At 50.9% G+C, this 20,564-nt stretch overlaps 3 non-coding genes across 3 annotated transcripts; 2 read left to right on the top strand and 1 right to left on the bottom strand.

Annotated features, from left to right (window-relative positions):
* The first annotated feature begins 8,472 nt into the window (after window positions 1-8,472).
* On the top strand, window positions 8,473-8,545 carry TRNAK-UUU (transfer RNA lysine (anticodon UUU)). Its single transcript has one exon. It is a non-coding gene; the product is annotated as a tRNA-Lys (tRNA).
* Window positions 8,546-13,704: 5,159 nt separating this feature from the next.
* On the bottom strand, window positions 13,705-13,775 carry TRNAG-CCC (transfer RNA glycine (anticodon CCC)). Its single transcript has one exon. It is a non-coding gene; the product is annotated as a tRNA-Gly (tRNA).
* A 1,480-nt stretch (window positions 13,776-15,255) lies between these two features.
* Window positions 15,256-15,328, top strand: TRNAK-UUU (transfer RNA lysine (anticodon UUU)). Its single transcript has one exon. It is a non-coding gene; the product is annotated as a tRNA-Lys (tRNA).
* The last annotated feature ends 5,236 nt before the right edge of the window (window positions 15,329-20,564 follow it).

The raw sequence follows: 20,564 nt of genomic DNA, 5'->3' as shown, positions 1-20,564 counted from the left end.
GGGAATCTTGCATGATACCCCTACACCACTGGCACTGATAGTTAAAAAACAAGGCTGTGCATCTCTAGAGATGCTCTCCAAATAAGCGCTTCGAAGTCTTGTATTCACAGCGCTGCTCACACAGCCGGATGCTGCTCAGGTTTGACACAGAAACTAGAAATATACTCCCCCCTCGCGGACTGATGAGCTACATGGAGGGGCCCGCGGAGAGAGAGACCCGGTCTAGTCTCTCCGCGGGTACGTTCGGGGCAAAGGAAGTGGCGCAGAGGCGCCCTATTGGTGGACAGGTGAGTGGGGGAAGGATTGAGGCAAGGTTTTATAAGGGGGGTGGAGGGGTGGGGTCGGCCTCTTTTCCGCGCTGACTGGGGCAGATAGGGAGCTGTTTTGAGGAGGTAGTGCAGGTGTTTTTCTTGGGCCAGGATAGCGGTAAGGCGTGTTTTCAGTTAGGGCCTTGGGGGGCTAGGCAGGGGGCAATTGTTTCGGGCAGGCCGGCTCTTGTAACAGGAGCCGGTTTCAGCGTAGGCAGGCCGGTGGGAGGGCCGCATTTTCAACATGCACTGCCGCGTGTGTAGCAGTCGCGCTGGGCCGCGCACACACGCGCACGCCCAGCACCGGCTCAAGCGCGGTCACACCCCAGCGGAGGGCCGTGGCCCCACGCACTCACAGCTAAGCGGGGGGGGCCCTTAAGGGTACGAAGTAAAAAGTAATAAAAAAAAAAAGAGAGAAAGGGTGAAGAAGAAAGAGGCCTGAGGGCCCCGGCCCCCCCCCCAAAAAAAAAATACATTTTTTTCTGGCATCAGAACCAAAGGTTGGGACGGGGGGACACAAGCCATAGGCCAGTTACCCTGCAGAGGGAGCCCCAGAGGGCCACACCCCTGTGGCCAGTAGGGCCTATGCTTTACTTCACTACAACAGGGCCACAAATGGGGGGGCACACAAAAAAAATAATAATAATAATATATATAATATAAAAGCAAAGAGGCGCCATGGCAACCAGCCACGATGCAGAAGCAGTGAGGGCCACGTCCGCGTTTTAGGCGAGGCAGGACGGGCGGACCTGCTTAGACCAGGAGTACTAGATCAGGCCTGGGTGGGGATGTCACGCCCGACTAGGGCTGCATCAAGCCAGGTTGCAGTGGCAATCGCGGCATGTGAGTCCAAGGACTCAGACGGGGACAGGGATTAAGGGCCTGCGGCCCCAGGTCAGGACGCAGGCGGGCAGCAAGGGTTTCCCAGCACACATAGCCCGCTGATGTTTAGCGGAGAAGCCCAAGGCACACAGGACCCGGGACAGGGAACCGCAGATGCAGATAGCGCGTCAGCGGGGGCCGACCCCTCGGGCGCGGAGGGTCAACTGGCTGGTGAGGGAGGGCCCGTATTACAAGGTGGGGCGATCGAGCGCCCCTGCCTGGACCCAGCGGGGAAGCTGCACCACTAGACTTGTCATACCACAAGAGAGAGGGATACAGCCTCGCGGGCTTTGGGGCCCCAGTGAAGAAAAAAGGCAAGTATGCGGGGAAACCCAGAGGGGGGTTGGCTAGAGCCAAGGCAGCTCCCAGCCAGGCCAGAATGGTGAAAACCAAGGTAACAGATGAAGCGGGCCCACGGGGGCCCTGGCCCCACCCTCGCAGGGGAACTGGGACCAGGCAGAGACCTGGGACCTAGAGGCCAGGATACGGGAACAACGCAGGGTTGTCCTAGAGACGGAGGCTAGGTGGGCCCAGTTGTGCAAGGACAGGGAGGAGGCGAACGCTCGCAGCGAAGCGGTCAAAAGGGCCAGAGAGGCCAGGGAGAGCAAAGGGGCACAGCAGCAGGGGGCGGGAAGCGGAACCTGGGTCCCACAGTTAGAAGGGGATCAGAGACAAGAGGCTGGTGCGGCCAAAGGGCAAGTTGGCGCGGGGAAACCTGGTGACGCATTCGGTCACGGGGGTAGAAGTAAACCAATGCCAATGGCCGCGGTTGGCAGGAGACGGGCTACGCCAACTGGATGCAATACGGCCCAAGCATTGGAGGGGTCTGCAGCTGCCTTCTCCACCCCGGGGGAGCACGGGTACCGTCCCGATGGTGTGGGTCATTCGGGTACGGAGGCGATTGAGACTGCATCAACCAAAGCAAGAGGTTTCGCCCAACACATGGGCCAGTGGGGAGGAGAGGAGGAATTGGAACTGGACTATGAGGAAGAAGGGGATGAATGGGAAGATGGTGAGATTCGGGATGTGGAGGTGAGTGCTGGCAAAAAAGGGGGGGGCGAGGGAGCAAGAGCGGCGCAACCTCTTCTTCAATTTCTGTGTTACAGGACACGATTCCAACGGAAGGGCCCACAGGGGGACGGCAAGCCATGCCACGCGGCAGAAATCTGAAGAGAGTGCCAAGGAGCTTGGGAGATAATGTCAGAGGTAAGAGATGGTGGTCAGTGTGGGGCGAAGGGGGAGTGACACCAAGGGAAGCAAGCACAAGTAGGTCCATTGGGGTAGGGGACGGATCAGTTTTAGAAATACCAGACACTAGTTCCGTACAAGGATTGACCGAGAACAAGGATAAGGAAGGCGCCGCCACGCTAGACACAGCCACAGGCAGTAAAGCGGCTTTGGGAGAGACAACACCAGAGGACAAGGAAGGGGAGGCCATAAGAAACGTCTTCCATACATGGGTTTGGCTATGCCACTCGGGTCTCACATAGCAGAAAAAACAAAAGCTAGGATATGGAAACACAAATATGTGGATGCGTTTAAGCTACTGCACAGGGACATACAGGCCAAGGAGGGTTCCAAGGAGGAGGAATGAGAGTTAGCGCGCAGGCCCAGGGTCCCTATCACAATAGACAATTGGACGTCGGCCTTTTTGATATTTGCTAGCATATACTGCGAAAAATACCCGGACAGGGCCATTGCACTGTCTAAATACATGGACATCATTAGAAAGGCACAAATGCATTTTGGGGGGTTTGCATGGCTCAGTTATGACGAAGAGTTCAGAGCTCGGGTGAGTGTAAATCCTGAAAAACCTTGGGGGGATGTAGATCCAGAGTTATGGATGCAATGGATGGCATCGGCGCATGCAGCAGCGTCCACTCATACAGCGAGTGGACTGCCAGTGATATATAAGCCCTTTCAGGCACGCCCCGCCCCAGGAGCCACAAAAACTACAGGGGCAACTTCGGGGGCCTGCTGGAACTTTAACAAAGGTTTTTGTTCCAGAGCACAGTGCAGGTTTAAACAAGATTGCTCCAAGTGTGGGGGCTGTAATCCAGTCATTCCATGTTTCTCCCTGTCCAGCCCAGCTGAACAGTGGAGAGCATCAAGAGGGAGGGGATCGCATGGCGCTCCTGCACCAAAGGGGTCCTACACCAGTTAGACTGGAATTTTTGCTGCCTTGGTTGCGCATTTATCCTGATACGGATAAAGCACGTCTACTAGAATGGGGTTTTCGAGAAGGTTTTAGAATAGGTTACCAAGGTCCCCGAGAGAGGAGATGGGCTGACAATTTGCGGTCAGCAAAAGAACTGCCTCAGATAGTGCGCGACAAATTAGCAAAAGAGGTGGGCCTGGGTAGAATAGCAGGCCCCTTTTCCGATTGGCAAGTGATTCTCAGATGATATCCCCTTTGGGAGTGATACCCAAAAAGGAGCAGGGAGAGTTTCGTTTGATTCACCACTTGTCATGGCCCGAAGGTGCGTCAGTTAATGATTTCATTGCCCAAGAGGACTCCAAGGTAATTGACGCGTCAGTCGATGACGCAGTGAAGTTAGTCCTGAGGTGCGGGCGGATGGCTGAAATGGCGAAATGCGACATTCAATCAGCTTTTAGATTGCTTCCCATTCACCCAGCAGATTTTGACCTCTTGGGTATGCAGCTAGACGGCGACATTTACGTGGACAGGGTTCTGCTCATGGGCTGCGCGATATCATGCGCGCTTTTTGAGACTTTCAGCACTTTCTTCCAATGGGTCTTTGTGAGAATGAGCGGCCATAGGACGGTGACTCATTACCTGGATGATTTCTTATTTGTAGGAGCAGCCGCATCCGGGACGTGTAGGTGGGCTTTGGACAATTTTCAGAGGCTAGCTCAACAGGCAGGAATACCTCTGGCCCCGGAGAAAACAGAAGGGCCAATGCCGATTTTGACCTTTTTGGGTATCGAGCTGGATGCAAGAGAGTTGGTCGCCAGATTGCCAGCGGCGAAAGTGGGCGAGATACTGGATTTCCTAGCAGTGGTGCACACTTTGCGTAAAATAGACCTACGGATTGCTCAAAAGCTTTTAGGTTACCTCAATTTTGTGTGTAGGGTAGTAAGGGGAGGTCGGACTTTCTGTAGACGTCTGGGGCTGTCCATGTCAGGTGCAGTGCTTTCACACCATACGATACGAATTTCCTTGGCTTTACGAGAAGACATTAGAATATGGGAGATCTTTTTGAAAAATTTCAATGGGGTACCAATGTCTTTTGGTGAGTCGGACACGGTGTGGCAGGTCAAAATATTTTCGGACGTGGCGGGAGCGTCGGGTTTTGGCTTATACTGGGATGGGAGGTGGTGCGCGGAAAAATGGCCTGCATCTTGGTTGCAGCAGGGGAGAAGCATCACCTTTCTGGAGTTCTTTCCACTACTAGTGGCACTGGCAGTGTGGGGACAGGAGTTAGCCAACAGGACAGTGATCTTTCAAGTAGACAACATGGCGGTGGTAGAGTTGGTCAACAGGCAGAGAGCAAGGGACCTCAGAGTTTTGCGCTTGTTGCTGCAGTTCATGCTTCTATGTTTATCTTTGAATGTTATCTTTAAAGCTGCACATATACCGGGGGTTCACAACGAGATTGCAGACTCCCTATCTCGTTCACAGTGGCGGCGTTTTTGCGAATTGGCACCTGGAGCGGAACGGAACAAGACTGTGGTCCCGGCAGACATTTGGGAATGGGGGGCATGATGATCACTGGGCTGGTGGAGATGTCATTAGCGGTATCTACGCGGCGAAATTACAGGCTTGCATGTTTGGAGTTTCAATCTTTTGAGCCGTTTGGGGGCAATTTTTGGGCGCAAGGCCTGCGAACGCTTGAAGCACAGACCAGACGTTTTGTGCTTTTTCTGATCGGGGAGGGTTTATCTCCAGCTACAATTAGGGGAAAACTGGCAGGCGTTTCTTTTTATGGGAAACTCTTCTTTGGTTATAACCCTGCGAATAATGATTTATTGGGTAAAATGTTGAAGGGCTGGGGCTGGGTCAGGGCCAGTGGGGATAAACCAGCAAGAGAACCCATTACTTTTGATATACTCCTGGAGCTTGTGCATGTGTTACCAGTTTGTTGTACGGATGAGTACGAGGTGGGTTTATTTCGTTTGTGCATGGTGTGGATGTTCTTTGGAGCTTTTCGAGTGTCCGAGTTGTTGGGGGTGGGGAAAGAAACTGGGGTAAGGAGGAAGGAGGTGTGCATGCATAAGGACAGGCTGGGGATATGGCTTAGGCGATCAAAGACGGATCTGCTTGGCAAGGGCAAGTGGGTATGGCTGGAAAAAGGGGGCGTGGAAGTGGCATGCTCGGTAGCAGAGTGGATCAGGTTCAAGGCAAGGTGGCTTGGGGAAGGCGATTCAGGGGGTTTTATGCATGCATCAGGGAAAAAGCTGACTAGTTATCAGCTGTTACAAGTTATGAGAATGGCACTTGGACGGATAGGGTAGTGTGCCGGGGATTATGGAACGCATTCATTCAGGATTGGCGCAGAGACTGCGGCAGACCATTTAGGATGCGATTGGGCTAAGATCAAGTCCATAGGGAGATGGAAATCTAGGTGCTGCGAGCAGTATTTCAGGCCTTGAAGAGAACAAAGCAGGTGGGGGGGGGGGGGGGGTTCAGCTCACCAATACAGCCTTTACAGTGTTTTTTCTTTGCAGGATGTGTGGCTGGGCCGCAGACAGACAAGATGACGACATGGTTGGTCGGCCATTCGTTCGTTCATTGGGCGGCGAAATTTGCGGACAAACAAATTTACGGCAGATCATTGGGACTGCCCAGCAGACACCATGAAGTGCGTTGGTGGGGCAAGAGTGGTATGAGGTGGGGGAGCCTGCTCCCATTTATCACTGGTAACTTGCCGCAGTGGGGATGTCCGGACCTTTTATTGATTCATCTTGGGGAAAATGATTTAGTGAAGCTATCGGGGCTCACTTTGGTACAGCTTATGCAGAGAGATTTGGAACTCTTGAAGCAGAAACTATGCGGGACATGCCTGGTATGGACGGAATTTGTGCCAAGAAGGGCATGGAGAGGGGCACTCAATCACGGAGCCATTGAGTGGGCTCGGAAAAAGTTGAATAGAGTCATGAGAGTTTTCTGCTGGGCCCAAGGGATCAAGGTTTTAAGGCACGGGGACATAAAAGAGCAGAGAAGGCTTTGTTTCGAGATGACGGGGTCCATTTATCGCAGATAGGAAATGCGTACTATCTAACAGAGTTAAGGTTGATGTTAGAAAGTGTATGGGGAGAGAATTTGTGGATTAGAGAATAAAAAAAAAAAAGAAGAAAATTATGCAGGGGCGCATACAGACGCGGAAAAAGGTTGTTTTTCCTTGGGTGGGGCAGCAAAACGCCTCCTGGGTTTTGCTGGATGGCAGGAGATGGGGGAGGGTGGAGAGCCAGATGCGGGCTTGTCCACCCTTCCAGGGGGAAAAACAAGGAGGTGAAGGATCAGAGCGGGGGGGGTAGGCTACAAGCAAGGAAGGCATGGGAGGAATAGGGGAGCGTATACAGTAGGAGAATTGAAGGGAGCTATTTGAGGAGAGAATGAAGGCAAAGGAATTCGTAAAAGTTAAGGTCTGGTTTAAAAGGACGATATACAGTTAAATGTTAAATGATGTTGTGTTTAAACCCTGCACTAAAATAAATGACCTTTTACACCAACAAGGAGTGTCACTGTATGTATGTCCCGAAGATACTTGAACCCGTTGCTATCCCTGGAAGTCAGTCCATGGGCGTCAGTTCACATCTGTGAAGAGTTGACTGAGATGTGCCTCGTGACCAGGGACCCGGGAGTAGCTGATCCCAGCGGCAGATTGTTTTATAGAAAGTATCCATTTACACCAGAGGTGCCACGAAACATGTCATGTCCAGTCTTGTGTATAGCGCTTAAGACCAACACTTTACCCGCTGGCAACTGCTAGAATGTATAGGTACCAGGTTTGGCAAAAGCAGAACAACTCGTGTAGCAGAGAAATGAAGGCATTCCCTACAGTGGAGAGATTAATTTAGCAAATCTATAGTGGGGGCATTAGCAACTGCTGCGCCCCAGCAAATTACCTTCTTACTAAGCAAGCACCCCCTCCCCCCACCAACACACACATACACCCCGCTCCAAGTTATTTATACAGTGATATACAATGATTGCAGATGAGGTCTCGCAGGAAGTGACTGATGCACCCACACCTCCCCAGGCAGGGCAGTTTCAGCCCCCCCCCCCCCCCCCAGCCTGCACGGACCTCGATAATTGTGCACTTCATGGTACAATCAGTGCTTTAAATGGGCCGGTCTGTCCGGTACTGAGTACCGGCACTTTTTTATTTTGAGAGGGAGAGTACCGGCACATCTTAAGAAAAACGTAATACTTTTAATTGGAGAGTACCGGCACTTCTCGGAAACAAGCAGGTACTATGGCACAGAGTACCTGCACTTTTATTTTTCCATTTCAAGCACTGGGTACAATGAGCCCCAGCGAAACGAAACTAGAAGCCCCCCCCTGCACAGAATATGGGGGGGGGGGGCTTTCAACTCACGCCACATCACATGCTGTGGGGGCCCTTGGAGCTCGCACCCCCCCACCCCCACCGCCCTCGCACCGCGGGGCCTTTGTTACACCCTTAACAACGAGGTGGAAGATGAGGGTGTAAATGCAGAGGTCTGGCAAAGGCACCGTGAGTCCACGTACTGCAGGGGGGGGGCGGTACCACACCCTGCTAGAAAAAATCAGGGACAACTTTGGGTGAAGTGGAACTCTTACACTTCCGGGCACGGGTGCCACTGTACCTGCTGTGCCATCAGTAGCTACTCACCTGTGTAATTACAGAGAGAGCACAACCTGTACTAGGATGGAGGGGCCACGGAAACTGCTCACCTGTGAAGAGGAGAGGTGGGGGGAGGGGTTGGATTAAGGAATGAGATCCAGAGCTGGGGGGGGAGGATGGACGAGTGAGGACATTGACCCTGAGAGGGCAGGAGACAAACCCAGGGGCCAGGGGCAGGTGGCTGCTGTGTCCTGGGTTCCACTGCTGTGCTGTAAACAGGGGGCGAGGAGCCCACTCGAGGTCAGACACCTGAGAAACTGAAAGAGAACAAAAACTATGCATAACGCTCAATGGTGGAGTCTAGGGGAGCTTGAGGAGTTGAAGCAACAATAACGTGTAAACACCTCTAGAAATGCGACCCATCTTCACACCCACAGACCCATTCCATACATTCCATATGAGTCTTTCAAACCTCACTCACAATTAGTGGAGCCCGGATAGCTCTGTCCGTAGAGCATCAGACTTTTAATCTGAGGGTCCAGGATTCAAGTTCCTGTTCGGGCGGAACATCCATTATTTTAATGCAGTCATTTGTATTTTTGATTAACTTTGCTATGGGGAAAATTCCCTATTCTCTCCTTCTCAACACCAATCTGTCAGGTTTTTGCTCTTAGATCCTCTCAGTCTTTTTTTGGGGGGGAGGGATATTTTCCTGTGATGTTACAGGCTGTTTGATAAAGACTCAGGAGCGCCACCTAACGCATTCTCGGAATTCATCAGCTACTTAGAAAAGCATTCCTCAGATTTACACATTTTAAAACATTACAAAATTACCAAGTCTCACAACCCGATTAAGAATTGTATGGAATAAATTCAATTATTAAATTATTAAATTCAGTTATTAGGAAACCAAAGTTATAAAAGCATTAAAAACCTACCAGACTGAAATGAAGGAGTGCATGTCCCATAAGGTGACCTGATTTATAAAATAAAAACCTGGGGCATTCCACAAACACAAAAACAGAGCAACAATTTTGCATTTCCGGTGAGCACAGAACATAGGAAGCAGAGAGAACGAGGCATTTAGGGTAATTAAATGCAACTTTCCCACAAAGTATTATCTGTTACTTAAATTATTTAAAGAAAGGGCTGTTAGCTGACTCTGCAGTGGAACAGTCCCCTTTCTAGCTCTGTAGTAACTCGACCCTACACAATAAGGGGAGGGTTTATCAATATTGAATGCAGCACAATGCAGCAAGAGAAGCTGCCGCACTGCGTGAAAGGTGGAGAGCAGGAATGCATGAATGTGTGATATCTACTTAGATATGGTGCGTTCCTGCTCCCCCTCTCTGTGCGCGCTCTAGCAGCTGCCGGGCGCTAACGGAGGGGTCTTTGCTCCATGGTGTAAGGGGGTCTGCATTGCAGGCAGGATTGTTTTTGTGCTGGAAGTGACACCTCTGAAGCATGGACGTCAAGTCACCGAAATGCCAGGGGTAGCAGAAGTGACATCACATGCCCTTTGACCTCCACTTTTACTCACACACACATACTTACACATGCACACACATTTACGCTTACATACACTCTCTCTCATGTAGACACACCCACCCCCAGCACGCACACAGCATACATTTAAATACATTTTTACTTACTTCCACTGCCATGGAAACGGCATATTCTAACTAATGTACTCCATTTTTATTACACTGATAGTGAAAAATATATAATTGTTCACTATTACTGTAATAAAAAGTGACAGAAAACAAAGAGAGTGGAGCCCCAACTGATGTCCGTAAGGAGGAGCTGCCACTGTGTTTCTTGCACTGAATTTGCCACCTCTGAGGTCAGGTGTTGCAAAGGCCATGACTGCTCACTGTACAGCTACAGGCAAATGATGCCTAGATCTGCATTCATTGTCTTTTTATGCCACTGCTTCCATGACCATGGATTCCAGGGTAAACGGGGAGTGGCAGAGACACAACGGGGCATATTTATAAGAGCCTTGCATTATTTATGAGAGCCTTGCGCTATGTTTGCACCACACAAAGTGGTACATGCATGACGCAAGCTCCGAGTCAGGTTTATGAAGCCACACGAAGACACATAGGCCCTCATTCCAACCCTGGCGGTTTGAAACCGCCAGGGCGGAGGGCAGCGGAAGCACCGCCAACAGGCTGGCGGTGCTTCCTGGGCTATTCTGACTGCGGCGGTAAAGCCGCGGTCAGAAAAGGGGAACCAGCGGTTTCCCGCCGGTTTACCCCTGGCCCAGGGATGGGGATTCCGACCCCCTTTCCGCCAGCCTGTTTCTGGCGGTTTTCACCGCCAGAACCAGGATGGCGGGAACGGGTGTCGTGGGGCCCCTGGGGGACCCTGCACTGCCCATGCCACTGGCATGGGCAGTGCATGGACCCCCTAACAGGGCCCCACAAAGATTTTCACTGTCTGCTTAGCAGACAGTGAAAATTGCGATGGGTGCCACTGCACCCGTCGCACCCCTGCAACTCCGCCGGCTCCATTCGGAGCCGGCTTCATGGTTGCAGGGGCTTTCCCGCTGGGCCGGCGGACGCTCTTTTGGAGGGTGCCCGCCGGCCCAGCGGGAAAGTTTGAATGGCCGCAGCGGTCTTTTGACCGCGGTACGGTCATTCGGCGGTGACCGCATGGCGCGGTCAGAATGACCGCCATAGTGTGGCTCTGAATAGGCAATTAAATCATGAGTAAGGAAACGCAGCACAAATCGCTGTGCTGCCTTAGTCTGCTCAAGGGAGGCGTTCCATGGGGGGCTGTTCCCACGCAGTTCCCTTGGCTTTTGATACATTCCCAGATTTGCCACTGCTTGGGAATGCATCTAAATCTTACACCTCCAAAGGAAAGGCATAACGAGAAGAAATATCATTGTTTCTACTCCTTTGTCCCTCTTTCATTCTGCAGCACACATAGAAAGAGGAAAGTGCCTGTACGGATTGTTTCTGTGCAGTAAGGTGCCTCTTCCTGCAGTTCAACAATGCTGCAGACAACACAGGCACCCTTGCACCATGGTACAAGGATGCCTGAGTTAGCGCTAGGCTGCGAAACTGTGCCTGCACTCAGGGAAGGGGCAAGACTGCACCCTATTGGATAAATACAGTGCATTCCTGCCCTTTCACTTTGACGTAGGGCAGAGCTGCAAGGAGACTTGCTGCCCTACGCCAAATAAATGAGGGCCCGACTGTTTACCCTGATCGAGCATCTGCCAACATTGACTGGCTGTAATTACACACTGCCTGTACTGTGGGGACCCCATGGATCATCACTCTTTGTGCTCAGTTTCTACGCCTTGTGTGTTACAAGTGCTGCTGTCTTATTACACTAGGTTGGCACTTCAGGCCGCAGGAGGTCTCAGGCATATTAAAACTGTGGATATCTATTAGAAGCAGGAACTCCAGGTCACCAGGTAATACCATGGATGGAAGCTTCAGCATTCTATGTGCTATACAGCCTGGACGTGACACATCCTTCCCTCGTGAAGGAGGAGATCTGCGCTGTTCTGCTAATAATGTAAAGATATTGCGCACTCGGGAATGCAGCACCAATAGAATAATTAAGAAATGTTCCTGATCTGCGCCATTTTCTATCAATGTCCCTAAACATCCTTTGGGAGAAGGATCCCGAATATTATTTAAATGTTTTTGAAGGTGGAATAGTTTGACCTGAGCCAAATGCAATTTTCCAGTTGTGCTGATGAGTGCAGACAGAGCCCAGGGGGCTTAAAACTGGACCACCGGCCCCTATCCATGAAAAGTCCACACATAGAACACAGCTTGTAAGAAAACATGAAGCCCCCCCCAACTAATTCTGACTTGGCTTTGAAGATGCCTCTGCCAGCAGTGGTAGAACCGCCCCACCCCCCTAACCCCCCCACCCCCAAAGTTTGAGTCTAGTCGTCCCCTGGTGAGAGGACATTTGGGCGGAGAGAAGGTGAGAGCTGAGGGTGGCTGTACTAGAGAGATGGAAGGGAGCGAGCAGGACGGGTTCGTACATTTTTCCTAAAGTTGCTTTAGTTTCCAGTCGGCCCTGAGGATGGAGAGAGCGAGGATAGAGGGGGAGAGGAGGGCTGCAAGAAGAACGGACAGAGGAAGTTGAGACGGAAGTAGATGAAACTATAAATCACTTGTAATCTCCTGATGCCAGCCCTTGGCTTAGACTGCTCCTGTGAGGCCCTCCCAGCTGAGGTGTTCCAGCGGATGAACTGGCGTTACTGCATCTTAACCACAAGTCAAGGGCCCAGCAGGAGGCTTTGGTGTCGAAGAAGAAACCATTAGAAATCACAGAACCCTGACTGAACCCCAAAGGATCCTCATTCCTCTCAAATCACACCTGAGGCCCAGAAGCGCTATTCACCCCCTCATAAAGCCCTCATCTTCAAAAGGACGCCGTGTCCAACTTGAGCGAGATTAAAACATAGACAAGATGACGCGTTAATAGCGGTGCTAATATTTGCTGTTAAATTTAAATGACTGAAAAGGGTAAAGTGGAATTTATTGAGAAACTAAAACCCTCAGGTCCCACCGAGATTTGAACTCGGATCGCGCCCAGAGTGCTAACCATTACACCATGGAACCACCGTCTCTGGAGCCCCCACATGCAGATTTCAGTGCTAGGGGAGGGGGTGGAGGGGAAGTGATGAGATACCTCAGGCTGATTGATTCTGACCTCAGTCTATTTTCGAACATGGGGTCCCTGCGTAGCTCTGACAAGCATTTGCTAAATTCAGGGTCCTGAGCCCTGATCATTGGCTGAGAAATTATCCGACTGGAGGGCCTGGCTGCTGGCTCACTGAAACCGGCCTCAAGGCGCTGCGCCTCTCAGCGCTTTGTGTCCTCGGGGAGCAGACATTAACGAGGATAGTCTGTGTCCCATGACACAAGGCGGGCAGAGCCCCTCCCCCAACCAATGTAGGGACGATGCTTTGGTTTTGTTCCCCCTTTGCCCCGTAGCCAGCCACCACTGCCCACAGCCAAGGACTCTCTCTTTCGGGTGATATTCTGTCTGTGTTCAGTGCTGCTCGGGACGTGCAGGGGGTTGTGAAAGCTACAACAGTTATGGGCGACCAGATTTTGGAAACTAAAAGCCTGGGACATTTCAAGAAAAATAAAAGAGGGATACAAATTTACAGCGTCTGCGGGGCAGAGAACGACAGAGCTCATCATCAAAGAAACAGACAAACAACACACTGGGAGTAGATTAATTGCAAGTTTTAAACCCAAAACCAAACTGCTTTCAGATAAACTGCTAGGCAGCCCTGCTTCGGGCCCAGAATAAACCTGCCTCGTTCTCGGTGCAGTCACCGTCGCTGCAAACCAGGACATGAGTGAAATGTGCCGAAACCTGCCAGGACAGCTGGTGAAAAACCGGGACCGTCCCGGCAAATCCGGGACACCTGGTCACCCCACAACAGTGGACCTGATTCAAGAGCGTCTAACACCGCCCTACACATAAAGTATATTGTTCTATATTTGCCCTTCAGGTAAAGGTTATGTTTTAATCAGACCAGAGAAGACGTCCAGAGCCCTCAGTCCCAGATATGTCATTACTTTCCGTTCACTCAAAAAGTTTGTGTGAGAGAAATTTGCTGTAAAATCTCGCTCTTAGCTGGCGAATGACTGGTCTCCCCCAAATTCAGATACCTGCCCTCCTCGGGTTTCGGTAAAATAGCAAAATATGAGTATTTTAGAGTTAAAAGGGAGTGCGCCAGCCGGAAATCGAACCCGGGTCGCAAGAATGGGAATCTTGCATGATACCCCTACACCACTGGCGCAGGTGAGCATAGAGGGCTGCTGAGCATCCCTAGACATGCTCTGCAACACAGCGCTTCGAAGTCTTGTATTCATACTGCTGCTCACACAGCCTGATGCTGCTCAGATTTGACACAGAAACTAGAAATAAACACCCTCCTCAGGGACTGATGAGCTAAAAGATACTTGGAGTTGCTCTCGTTGGAAGTCAGTCCACGGGCGTCAGTTCACATGTGTTGAGAGTTAGATGGGAGGGGGTGGGTAGCTGATCCGAGCGGCAGATTGTTTTATAGAGAGTATCCATTTACACCAGAGGTGCCACGAAACATGTCATGTCCAGTCTTGTGTATAGCGCTTAAGACCAACACTCTACCCGCTGGCAACTGCTAGAATGTATAGGTACCGGGTTTGCCAATAGCAGGAGAACTCGTGTAGCAGAGAAATGAAGACAGTCCCTCCACTGGAGAGATTAATTTACCAAACCTACAGTGAGGACATTAGCAACTGCCGCGCCCCCCCGCAAATTACCTTCTCACTAAGGAAGCACCCCCTCCCCCCACCAACACACACATACACCCCACTTCCAGTTACTTATTCAACGATACAATGACTGCAGATGAGTTCTCGCGGGAAGTGACTGATGCACCCACACCTCCCCCAGGCAGGGCAGTTTAAGGCCCCCACCTAGCCTGCACGGACCTCGATAATTGTGCACTTTATTGTACAATGAGCCCCGGCGAAACGAATCTAGAAGCTCCTCCTAAACAGAACATGGAGGGCGGGCTTTGCACTCACTCACGCCACGTAACGTGCCGTGGGGGACCTTGGAGTTCGCACCTCTCCAAAACCCCTGCACAGCGAGGGCTGCGGGGGCCTTTGTTACACCCTTGACAACGAGGTGGAAGATGAGGGTGTAAATGCAGAGGTCTTGCAAAGGCACAGTGAGTCCTCCTAATGCATCCCCGGCTAGAAAAAAATCAGGTGCGACTTGAGGTGAAGTGGAACTCTCACACTTCTGGGCATGGGTGCCACTGCACCTGCTGCACTATCAGTAGCTGCTCATCTCTGTAATTACAGAAAGAGCACAACCTGTACCAGATTGGAGGGGGGACGGAAGCTGCTCACCTGTGAAGAGGAGAGGTGGGGGGCGGGGTTGGATTAAGGAATGAGAGCCAGAGCTGGGGGGGGGGGGGTGGACGAGTGAGGACATTGACCCTGAGAGGGCAGGAGACAAACCCAGGGGCCAGGGGCAGATGGCTGCTGTGTCCTGGGTTTCACTGCTGTGCTGTAAACACTGCTGCGCTGGTTTCACTGCTGTGCTCGAGGTCAGACACCTGAGAAACTGAAAGTGAAGAAAAATCCTTAAAAGCCCTCCAAGGTGGAGTCTAAGGTAGGTTGCGAAGTTGAGGCGACAATAGCGTGTAAACACCTAAACAAACTGAACTCACATACAATCTCATAGACCTCTCCCATTCATCACTGATTCTGTGGAATTGGTCGGGAGCCCGGATAGCTCAGTCGGTAGAGCAACAGACTTTTAATCTGGGGGTCCAGGGTTCAAGTCCCTGTTCGGGCGCAATCTCCAACTTGAAATGCAATAATTTATAGTTTTTATTTTCTTTGCTATGATGACAATTTCCTATCGCCTCCTTAGCAACGATAAGATGTCAGGTTTTCACTCTTGGATCCTCAGTCTTTTTTTGATAATTTTTTCCCTCTGTTACCAGATGTTTGATTAAGACTCAGGAGCGCCACCTACTGTCTCATCGGAGCTTATCTGTTACTCGAACGACAATCCCGATGCACTTGGTGAAGTCCAGGGAAGCTGTGATAGCCGCAGATTTACACATTTAAGAACATTACAAAATTACCAAATCGCACAAACCGATTAAGAATCGTGTATTAAGAATTGTATGGAATCAATAAAGTTATTACATTTTTCAATTTAATTATTAGGAAACCAAAGTTATAAAAGCATAAGAAAACCTACCAGACGGAAATTAATAATGCTTTTCCGATAACGTGACCTGATTTATAAAACAAAAACCTGGGGCGTTCCACAAACACAGAAACAGAGCTACAATTTTGCATTTCCGGTGAGCACAGAATTTAGGAAGCAGAGAGAACGAGGCATTTAGGGTAATTAAATGCAACTCCCCCACAAAGTATTATCTGTTACTTAAATTATTTCCAGAAAGGGCTGTTAGCTTACTCTGCAGTGGAACAGTCCCCTTTCTATCTCTGTAGTAACTCGAACCTACACAATAAGGGGAAGTTTTATCAATATTGAATGCAGCACAATGCTGCAAGAGAAGCTGCCGCACTGCGTGAAAGGTGGAGAGCAGGAATGCGTAATATCTACTAAGATACGGTGCGTTCCTGCTCCCCCTCTCTGTGGGCGCTCTAGCAGCTGCCGGGCGCTAACGGAGGTGTCTTTGCTCCATGGTGTAAGGGGGTCTGCATTGCAGGCAGGATTGTTTTTGTGCTGAAAGTGACACCTCTGACGCATGGACGTCAAGTCACCGAAATGCCAGGGGTAGCGGAAGTGACATCACATGCCCTTTGACCTCCACTTTCACTCACACACATACTTACATATACACACACATTTACGCTTACATACACTCTCTCTCACGTAGACACACTCACCCCCAGCACGCACACACCATACATTTAAATACATTTTTACTTACTTCCGCTGCTATGGAAATGACATATTCTAGCTAATGTACTCCATTTCTATTACACTGATAGTGAATAATATATTATTGTTCACTATTAGTGTAATAAAAGTGACAGAAAACAAAGAGAGTGGAGCCGCAAGTGATGTCCATAAGGATGAGCTGCCACTGTGTTTCTTGCACTGAATTTGCCACCTCTGAGGTCAGGGGCTGCAAAGGCCATGGCTGCTCACTGTACAGCTACAGGCAAATGATGCCTAGATCTGCATTCATTGTCTTTTTATGCCACTGCTTCCAGGGTAAACAGGGACAGTGGCAGAGACACAACGGGGCATATTTATAAGAGCCTTGCATTATTTATGAGAGCCTTGCGCTATGTTTGCACCACACAAAGTGGTACATGATGTCGCAAGCTCTGAGTCAGATTTATGAAGCCACACGAAGACACACAGGGGGTCATTCCTACCCCGGCAGGCGGCGGGCGCCGCCCGCCAGGCGGTGACCGGCAAAAGACCGTACCGCGGTCAAAAGACCGCGGCGGTCATTTTGACTTTCCCGCTGGGCTGGCGGGCGACTGCCAAAAGGCCGCCCGCCCGCCCAGCGGGAAAGCCCCAGCAACGATGAAGCCGGCTCCGAATGGAGCCGGCGGAGTTGCTGGTGTGCGACGGGTGCAGTGGCACCCGTCGCGATTTTCAGTGTCTGCTTTGCAGACACTGAAAATCTTAATGGGGCCCTGTTAGGGGGCCCCTGCAGTGCCCATGCCAGTGGCATGGGCACTGCAGGGGGCCCCAGGGGCCCCACGACACCCGTTCCCGCCATCCTGTTTCTGGCGGTGAAAACCGCCAGAAACAGGATGGCGGGAAGGGGGTCAGAATCCCCAAGGCGGCGCTGCTTGCAGCGCCGCCGTGGAGGATTCCCTGGGGCAGGGGAAAACCGGCGGGAAACCGCCGGTTTCCCTTTTCTGACCGCGGCTTTACCTCCGCGGTCAGAATTGCCCCTGAAGCACCGCCAGCCTGTTGGCGGTGCTTCCTCCGTCGCCTGCCCTGGCGGTCCATGACCGCCAGGGTAGGAATGACCCCCATAGTGTGGCTCTGAATAGGCACGTAAAACGTGAGTAAGGAAACGCAGCACAAATTGCTGTGCTGCCTTAGTCTGCACAAGGGAGGCGTTCCATGGATGTTGCGGGGGCTGTTCCCACGTAGTTCCCTTGGGTTTTGATACATTCCCAGATTTACCGGTACTTGGGAATGCATCGAAATCTTACACCTCCCCAGGAAAGTCGTAACGAGAAGAAATATCATTATTTCTACTCCTTTGTCCCTCTTTCATTATGCAGCACACATAGAAAGAGGAAAGTGCCTGTACGGATTGTTTCTGTGCAGGAAGGTTCCTCTTCCTGCAGTTCAAAGATCCTGCAGACAACACAAGCCCCCTCGCACCATGCCTGCGTTAGCACTAGGCTGCGAAACTGTGCCAGCGCACGGGGAAGGGGCAAGAATGCACTTTATTGGATAAATACGGTGCATTCCTCCCCTTTCACTTTGACGGAGGCAGCGCTGCAAGGAGACTTTCTGGCCTACGCCAAATCCCCATAAATGAGGGCCCGACTGTTTACCCTGATCGAGCATCTTCTAACATTGACTGGCTGTAATTGCACACTGCCTGTACTGTGGGGACCCCATGGATCATCACTCTTTGTGCTCAGTTTCTACGCGTTGTGTGTTACAAGTGCTGCTGTCTTATTACACTAGGGTGGCACTTCAGGCCGCAGGAGGTCTCAGGCGTATTAAAACTGTGGATATCTATTAGAAGCAGGAACTCCAGGTCACCAGGTAATACCATGGATGGAAGCTTCTGCATTCTATGTGCTATACAGCCTGGAAGCGACGCATCCTTCCCCGTGAAGGAGGATATCTGCGCTGTTCTGCTAATAATGTAAAGAGATTGCGCACTCGGGAATGCAACCCCAACAGAATAATTAAGAAATGTTCCTGATCTGCACCATTTTCTATCAATGTCCCTAAACATCCTTTGGGAGAAGGATCCCGAATATGATTTAAATGTTTTTGAAGGTGGAATATTTTGACCTGAGCCAAATGCAATTTTCCAGTTGTGCTGATGAGTGCGGACAGAGCCCAGGGGGCTTAAAACTGGACCACCGGCCCCTATCCATGAAAAGTCCACACATAGAACACAGCTTGCAAGAAAACATGAAGCCCCCCCCAACTAATTCTGACTTGGTTTTGAAGATGACTCTGCCAGAGGAGGTAGAACCGCCCCACCCCCCCAAACCCCCCCACCCCCAAAGTTTGAGTCTAGTCGTCCCCTGGTGAGAGGACATTTGGGCGGAGAGAAGGTGAGAGCTGAGGGTGGCTGTACTAGAGAGATGGAAGGGAGCGAGCAGGACGGGTTCGTACATTTTTCCTAAAGTTGCTTTAGTTTCCAGTCGGCCCTGAGGATGGAGAGAGCGAGGATAGAGGGGGAGAGGAGGGCTGCAAGAAGAACGGACAGAGGAAGTTGAGACGGAAGTAGATGAAACTATAAATCACTTGTAATCTCCTGATGCCAGTGCTTGGCTTAGACTGCTCCTGTGAGGCCCTCCCAGGGGAGGTGTTCCAGCGGATGAACTGGCGTTACTGCATCTTAACCACAAGTCAAGGGCCCAGCAGGAGGCTTTGGTGTCGAAGAAGAAACCATTAGAAATCACAGAACCCTGACTGAACCCCAAAGGATCCTCATTCCTCTCAAATCACACCTGAGGCCCAGAAGCGCTATTCACCCCCTCATAAAGCCCTCATCTTCAAAAAGACGCCGTGTTCAACTTGAGCGAGATTAAAACATAGACAAGATGACGCGTTAAGAGCGGTGCTAATATTTGCTGTTAAATTTAAATGACTGAAAAGGGTAAAGTGGAATTTATTGAGAAACTAAAACCCTCAGGTCCCACCGAGATTTGAACTCGGATCGCGTCCAGAGTGCTAACCATTACACCATGGAACCACCGTCTCTGGAGCCCCCACATGCAGATTTCAGTGCTAGGGGAGGGGGTGGAGGGGAAGTGATGAGATACCTCAGGCTGATTGATTCTGACCTCAGTCTATTTTCGAACATGGGGTCCCTGCGTAGCTCTGACAAGCATTTGCTAAATTCAGGGTCCTGAGCCCTGATCATTGGCTGAGAAATTATCCGACTGGAGGGCCTGGCTGCTGGCTCACTGAAACCGGCCTCAAGGCGCTGCGCCTCTCAGCGCTTTGTGTCCTCGGGGAGCAGACATTAACGAGGATAGCCTGTGTCCCATGACACAAGGCGGGCAGAGCCCCTCCCCCAACCAATGTAGGGACGATGCTTTGGTTTTGTTCCCCCTTTGCCCCCGTTCCTCCACTTTGCCCCGTAGCCAGCCACCACTGCCCACAGCCAAGGACTCTCTCTTTCGGGTGATATTCTGTCTGTGTTCAGTGCTGCTCGGGACGTGCAGGGGGTTGTGAAAGCTACAACAGTTATGGGGCGACCAGATTTTGGAAACTAAAAGCCTGGGACATTTCAAGAAAAATAAAAGAGGGATACAAATTTACAGCGTCTGCGGGGCAGAGAACGACAGAGCTCATCATCAAAGAAACAGACAAACAACACACTGGGAGTAGATTAATTGCAAGTTTTAAACCCAAAACCAAACTGCTTTCAGATAAACTGCTAGGCAGCCCTGCTTCGGGCCCAGAATAAACCTGCCTCGTTCTCGGTGCAGTCACCGTCGCTGCAAACCAGGACATGAGTGAAATGTGCCGAAATCTTACAGGACACCTGGTGAAAAACCGGGACCGTCCCGGCAAATCCGGGACACCTGGTCACCCCACAACAGTGTGGACCCGAATCAAGAGCGTCTAACACCGCCCTACACATAAAGTATATTGTTCTATATTTGCCCTTCAGGTAAAGGTTATGTTTTAATCAGACCAGAGAAGACGTCCAGAGCCCTCAGTCCCAGATATGTCATTACTTTCCGTTCACTCAAAAAGTTTGTGTGAGAGAAATTTGCTGTAAAATCTCGCTCTTAGCTGGCGAATGACTGGTCTCCCCAAAATTCAGATACCTACCCTCCTCGGGTTTCGGTAAAATAGCAAAATATGAGTATTT

The sequence above is a fragment of the Pleurodeles waltl genome, unplaced genomic scaffold (assembly GCF_031143425.1).
Source record: "Pleurodeles waltl isolate 20211129_DDA unplaced genomic scaffold, aPleWal1.hap1.20221129 scaffold_70, whole genome shotgun sequence".
Classification (NCBI taxonomy): domain Eukaryota; kingdom Metazoa; phylum Chordata; class Amphibia; order Caudata; family Salamandridae; genus Pleurodeles; species Pleurodeles waltl.
Note: the sequence above shows the minus strand (reverse complement) of the source record. Positions and strands in the feature narration are given on the sequence as shown.